Source organism: Octopus bimaculoides, chromosome Z, assembly GCF_046866305.1.
Source record: "Octopus bimaculoides isolate indiv1 chromosome Z, ASM4686630v1, whole genome shotgun sequence".
NCBI classification, from domain to species: domain Eukaryota; kingdom Metazoa; phylum Mollusca; class Cephalopoda; order Octopoda; family Octopodidae; genus Octopus; species Octopus bimaculoides.
Window position 1 is genome coordinate 22444257 of NC_142944.1, and position 7572 is coordinate 22451828.

General features: G+C 36.8%; 1 protein-coding gene across 3 annotated transcripts in view; it reads right to left on the minus strand.

Annotated features, from left to right (window-relative positions):
• LOC106883931 (uncharacterized) overlaps positions 1-7572 on the minus strand; it is a 45548-nt gene that overhangs the window by 12307 nt on the left and 25669 nt on the right. The window contains exon 1 of one of the 3 annotated variants that reach the window (XM_014935075.3): positions 2975-3104. The exons of 1 other annotated variant lie outside the window; for it this stretch is intronic. The gene's annotated coding sequence lies outside the window, so the exon portion shown is untranslated. Of the gene's footprint in view, positions 1-1253; positions 2861-2974; positions 3105-7572 lie in introns of those variants that run through there. One more of the 3 variants, XM_014935076.3, reaches the window with a different exon arrangement.

The following is a 7572-nucleotide window of genomic DNA, read 5'->3' on the forward strand; positions in this document are numbered from 1 at the left end:
CATCTATCGAGAGAACTTTATGAATTACGTTAACAGAATTTAGCATTTTAAACAAACTTCTAATAAGCAACCAGTTAAATCGGTCTTGCTTCCTCTTCACTTCATCTACAGCTTAAAAAAAAATCTTCAATATCATATAGAAATTTATGTCTTCAGAAATTCCATCATAATTTTAGGTAACGTTTAATAGCGATTGAAACTTCTATATCTATATTTAAAACCAACACATTTCTTCCAAAGGTGATTTTATTATTAATTTGATATTCTCACAGCACATACAACCACATTAAGTACGTTTTCACTGTAGAACCACATTCCGGGTAAAAAAAAATATCCGTACACACGAAGTACAACGATAGATGGGTTATGGTAATATTAAACATTTTCAAAATGAAATTGTTTACAAAGAGTCGATTTCACCAGCAGCAAGCAGGAGAAGAATTTTAAATTCACAGATCTCCTAGCCTAATTTTTCGAAATATATAATTATCACAAGTTGATTTGCTATTTAACTTAGAAATCACCATACGTGTTTATATAAGCCGGATATTTTATGAAACGAACGTCCATTTATAAACAACATTTCCCAAAAATCAGTTATGTCCCCTATAAAGTTTTCCACGAGAAAACAGTTTACTCAATTAAAGATAATTGGTTCAATAAAAACATATTGGACCTTCTAATAAATTAACAAGCTTTATCTTGCAAGACTATTAAATACTACTATGTAACTATATAAGCAAAATGACTTAACCACGTGTACAAATATAAGGAATGGAATAATATAACTAAAAAAAATAAAAGGGGGAAACAATCTTTGGAGTTAAGAACGTTCTTACGGGGAATACATTGAGAATAACGAAAATATATAAAGGGGCTAGTAAATATTAGTTTTAGGTTATTTTCTACATGCATGAAGAGACTTGACCTTGATACAAGATAAAATTCTAATCGAAAGGAAGGTCACCGATCCAGTATTTATAAAATGGCTTTTATGTTGAAATATATTGAGACGAAGAAAAGATAAGTTAGGAAAAAAGAGAGGTAAATCAGTCGGTTAGAAAGGAATAATCGACCAAAGGGTATGTATCAAAAGCACACATTTCTTTAGCTGCAATAGCAAAATCATATATAAATTTAAGAAAGAGGCTATCTAGTAATCTATAAATATAATTGTTAAAGTTAAAAAAAAAAGCAATTGAATTCTTTTTATCTAAACAACTCTAATAGGAAATAAATTAGATCATACTCACAAATGTAAACAGTAAGTAGTGATATTACATTTAACAGAGTAACTGGACTTAATCTTTTAAAGTCTGTTTTTCTCAATAATAATAATAATAATACGATTCACTATATTATCCTTGTTCTGTGATGAAGAAGTTATTTAACAATTAGCATATAGGTAGGTGGGCCCCCACCAATTCTTGGCGGGAAGAGGTACTAAGACTAATTTCTAACAGGATATACATATATGACAACTTCCGTTAATGTTTTTGAGCACTAACAACTTTCTCGTCCATAAAGATGATAGAAAATTGAAGAAATAGATGACAGTCAGCAAACACGTAGACAAGACAGCTAAGACTGAATTTAATATAGTTTGAAGCTGTTCACAAACATTATTATGATCATGGGTAGGTGCAGCTGTGGTGGCGGCGGCAGCAGCGTACCACCACCACAGACAGGTCTGGGCTGAGCAAAAACGTGGAATTTTAAGAGCCTCGTGATAAAGACACATAATCAGAATATTTTAAATAAGTTCCTTATAGTGAGAAAAATCGTTACAATACATCATAAACAGATTTTCAATGAAAATAGAATCAGTTTCCTGGAATATAATTTATTTAAAGATACAATCTGATAAATTATTATATTGGGGAAAAAAATCTGTCCGATTTCAAACGAGTTAAGACAAATAGCTTTATATTTAATTTTTTTTTATTTATTTCGTTTCACATATTTCTGATTTGATACAACGATGAAAAAAAAAGTCGAACTTGGAATAAATTTTTGTATAATGTCGAACAAAAATTACTAAATTGAAAAGAAGACAAAGAACATTATAAATCCCATTAGATGACTAATGGGCTTTATAAAATGAAATATTTTAACAAAATAACTCCTGCTACAAGACATCAAGTACCTGGAGAAGGAGAAATATGCTGACATTTGCCTGAAACACCAGCTTACATTATGAAAGAAGACTGCGCACTTAATTCTGTTATGGCGAAATTTTCTATAGATAGACTTTTAATTACTGTAATTGGCCGTTCAAAAGTAACATAAAAGCATATTATATAAATGATTTACTATTTTCAACTCTTGTTACGCATCCATATGTACAGATCAACGAAACGAAAAACAAAAAAAAATCAGAAACAAGCAATATCGGTCAACTGATGTCTAGTATATATAGATAGCTAGATATATTTATAGCAAAGTGAAATTAGGTGAAGACGACATTATTATGAGGAATCGACTGGCATAAAGAATATAGCAATTAAGTACACCTAACGTACATCCCAATCAAAACACTCGCGCACACACACACATGCACGTAAATATTAAAAGGCACACACGCAGCACAAAATGAATAAGCATCAAAATATCGTAAGATAATTGGTAGCCGCCATTTTAATTCACATTTAGTGTTTCGTCAAGAGGACAGAAACAAGAGACAGAATAGCAACTCCGGCATTGAACAAAGCCGCTTTACAAGCAAAGTAAAGCAGCAAATACATCTTCCAATATAGCAAAATGAAGTTGAAGGATTAAGGATTAAAGTTCAGTAAGAAAACCCATGTCACCCAGCAAGTAAGACCGGCAAAAACTAACGCAAAAATTGTCGCCCCTGTACAGGGGCAGTAACCGCGTGACTTTCGCCATTTTGAAAATCTAAATTCAATCTTAGTTATCGCCCGTTATAGAGCTTCAAATATCCTCCAAAGAAGGGTAAATCATCGCAACTTACCTTTAGCAGAACCCTGAAAAATGCCACGATGAGCTTAAACACAAACCCAAGTAGCTGACAATGAAAGGATTTGCGAGTCCAGTCAGTCAAACAATAAAGACGCCATTTGCATCATCACTGATTCTGGTATAGGCGAAATATTACCCATGATGCACTTACAAGTTTTCGTACAATTTCGGTAACTTCCGTAAGCTGGTTGCTAAGCCCCCGGCATGGAAAAACGAAGAGACCAGCTTGAAATAATAATCAGCAGTAATAATAGCGGCTCACGTAGAAGGTAGAAGCTGCAGCGGGTAGTGGCTGCTGCTGAGGTGGATTATTATTTAGCGTGACACTCACATACACAGACACACACTCACTAATAAGGTGATACACTTTATTGAAAGAGTAAAGCTAGCATTAAACACGAGGGAGACAGGCATTTAGTAATTAATAAACCATCGGTACTCATATATGACCATACTATATGTATATATCATCATATAAATTGAAAGTAGTAAAATAACAACGAAAGTTGACCCTCACTAGTCTGATGCAAGAGTAGTTCTCAATACCTTCTGTAATCAATCGACTAGAGTCGCATAGTATAGGTTGTTTTTACGTTTTGTTCGAATATTAAAAAAAAGTACTAATAATTACTGACTTGTTAGAGGTACTGCTGATAAACTTTCTTATATACACCATCTCTCTCTATATATATAGAGAGAGAGAGAAAGAGACACGTAAATGTGTATGTATATAACTACATACCGTATGTACATATATATATATATGTACGGACGTATATGTCTAGGAATGTGTGTATATATGTATGTATATATATATATATATATATATATATATATATATATTGTAGTCATTTAAGGGGACCCTTGCGGTAAGGGCTAAAACAAAGGAAATAAAGAAGATAAATATATTTGTACATATGTCTAAATATACATGTAGATGAAATATATATAATTCCAAGATGCATCTATAAGATGTTCCGAGCTGCATCCTCAATGTTGTGATATTCCTGGAGGTCTTGGAGGGTTTCGTTATCAGACGCTCTCACCGTGTAAACCCTGTCAAGGTTTTCAAGTCCCAGCAGAAACAAGGCTACAGGTTTACCCTCTTCATCCAAAGCCATTTAGTGGCTTTCTCTGTAGCTTCAGTGATGGAACATAAGACCCCCTACTCTTTGCTGCACAATTGATTCCAAGTGGGAGCTTTGCAGAGTGATAACTACAAAAACCTGGCAGCCTAACTCTAAGCTTTTGTGCAGTGATCACCTTTGCTTTGGCTCTCCTCTGCTATCTCCTGGAGCAAGCGTTCTCTTAGATGCCTCATATTTTTTTTTTTGGTGGGGAGGGGCTTTCAATATCTGAATACTGACACACGTTGCATACTCCTTCTGTAGATTGCATGTCCTCATTAGTAGAGACAGTATCTCCTTCAGTGAGGCAGATATTGCGTAAATCCAATGAAGCGGTTTGTTGTAGCTTGCATCTAGCGCACACCAACCTCCCACAATTCAGGGCTGGTATTTTTTAACATAGAGGTTACACTTACATTGCTAACTTGATCGTAGACACTAGCCTGGAATGTATCCAGGACCTTGAGGCAGTGATGATGGACCAAGAAGTGTGATGGGTAGACTTTGTTGCTACAGTCTCTGTTGGAAGCCAACCATAACAATAACAATAATGAGCCTCCTTCTTGTGTTCTTCCCACAGCACAGTTGGTTCTTACATGATTATCTCTTTACTAGAACCTGAGAAAGTGACTATGTCTGGGCAGAACATCATTGGCTGCCTGGGGCTGTGGAAAGTAGGTAGAATTATTGGTGTTTCAGTGAATATCAGCTTCAAGAAAACAATATTTTTTTCTCTTTGGAGTGAATGCCTATGATTTCTGTAACTACCTGGTGCACCTGATCATATTGCTAGTAGTAGCAGGAAGATGGAGAAATCTGGTGAGAAAGGACTAACATGGGTCATGTGAAGAGTGAGTCTTATGAAGCTAAGTGAAGGTACTAGGAGAACAGAGGCCATTGTTAGCAATGGGAGAAAATGACCAACTTCATGCTGGCCAGATGAGGAGTTTTTGGAAAGAGATGCAATCTAAAATGTCTGCATCTCATCTGCAGCAGCAGCAGCACTATACCAGATGTGGGAGAGTATTTCAATGTGTATCTCACTTTAGCTTTGTACCACCAATCATCATTTTACATCTGTTTTCCATAGATGGTTTGACAGGGGCCGTACCAGGTTCCAAAGTTGGTTTGGCTTGGTTTCTACAGGTGGATGCCCTTCTTAGCACTGACCACTTTACAGTGTGTACCAGGTGCTTCACACATGGCATCATTACCAGTACTTTTTATGTGGCACCAGCACCAGTGCTTTCTATATGAAAGTCAGTATTTCATGAAAGCTGAAGAGATAAGCTATGTTGAGGATATGCAATAACCCGGAGAAAAGATCACTAATATTGAGGCCATTAGTGTAGCTAGAGTATGTGCCGCCTGAGGCGGCCCTTCCATTTGCTGCCCCCAGACCCTACAAAAACATATTGCCTACAGCAATAGCTTACAACAGGATGAAATGTGGCGCTCCTACTGCTATGCTAGTGATTGAGGCCTAACATTTGTAATGATTTTGAGGGTTCTGGTTGTGTATTGTTCATGTCGAAAGTAAGATTACAACATTGTTTCCTTGATATGTGTTCTAATTGCATCTTTGTCATGTTGAAGGAGACCAGATTGACTTTAATAAAGAGTAGATAAAACACAGGATTTTCAGCAGCTATGACAGAAGAGATTACCCTCCACATATCTAATGAGTATTTTCTTCCTTTTTTTACTAAACACAATCACATACGACACATGTATACACATACACACACACACATACACACACACACACATGCACACACACACATACGTACATATATATTTATATCAAAATGGAAGACAGACAAGCAAAACATGGTGTTATTCAAGAATATTTACTTTGTAATCTATATATATAAAACTGAGAATGTGTGTCCGTCTATATGTGGGCATCGCTAAAACTCAAGAACTACCCAACTAATTTCATTGAAATTTTACACATGCCTTACTTAGGGTCTATGCAGTGTCATAAGCCAAAAAAGTTTACAACTTCTTGCCTAATGTGAGCCCAGAGCAATCTCCTACACTATTTCAGTATTACGTGTCAAAAGTGAAACAATAACATCACTCTACTGTAATGTCAGATACTTTCAGTTTAATAGTTACAGTTGCCAGTGCCCCTGGACTGGTTCTTGTGCGGGTGGCACATGAGATGCACCATTTTGAGCGTGGCCGTTGCCAGTACCGCCTGACTGGCTCCTGTAGGATTTTCGAGCGAGATCGTTGCCAGTGCCCCTGGACTGGCTTGTGCGGGTGGCACATAAAAGACACCATTTCGAGCGTGGCCGTTTTCGTGCGGGTGACACGTAAAAGCACCCACTACACTCTCTGAGTGGTTGGCGTTAGGAAGGGCATCCAGCTGTAGAAACTCTGCCAAATCAGACTGGAGCCTGGTGTTGCCATCCGGTTTCACCAGTCCTCAGTCAAATCGTCCAACCCATGCTAGCATGGAAAGCGGACGTTAAACGATGATGATGATGATGATGACTATTGATACTGAAACTATTATCTCGCATATATACATGCAAACACACACACGCACACACATGTACATATATATAATGTATATATATCACAACAAAAGCATATATATATATGTATATATATATATATATATACATAAAATTTAATAAATGGAGTAATGTTGTTGTTGGCACTCCGTTGCTCACGACGTCGAGGGTTCCTGTTGATCGGATCAATGGAACAGCCTGTTTATGAAATTAACATGCAAGTGGCTGAGCACTCCACAGACACGTGTACCCTTAACGTAGTTCTCGGGGATTTTCAGTGTGACAAGGCTGACCTTTTGAATTACAGGCACAACTGAAACAGGAAGTAAGAGTGAGAGAAAGTTGTGGTGAAAGAGTACAGCAGGGTTCGCCACCATCCCCTGCCGGAGCCGCGTGGAGCTTTAGGTGTTTTCGCTCAATAAACACTCACAACACCTGGTTTGGGAATCGAAACCGCGATCCTATGACCGCAAGTCTGCTGCCCTAACCACTGGACCATTGCGCATCCACAAATAGAGTAATACGCATATGTTAAATGAATTCTTTTATTTCCGACATATGTTTTGAAGATTACAAATGGTTCCTTCCAAAGGAATGAGTGTTGTTCATAAAGATGTAATCTTCTTTTCAGGGAAATTCATAAGAGCTGACTTAACCATAAGACATTTTAACCAAATGTGACAACTGCGGGTAGAGAAGATTGCTACATCTCTTATTTGAAAAAACGGTATTTTCCGCAGTCAAATGACTGAAACAAGTAAAAGAGAGAGAGACTTTTGAAATACAAGGGGCATTTTCCTATATATATATATATATATATATATATATATATATATATATATATTTTTTTTGCATAGTTTCAGCTTAGAGCTGCGGCCACACTGATGCACCGCCGTGTTGCTACACTGTTATTACAGGGAGCCTCTTACAATATGCGG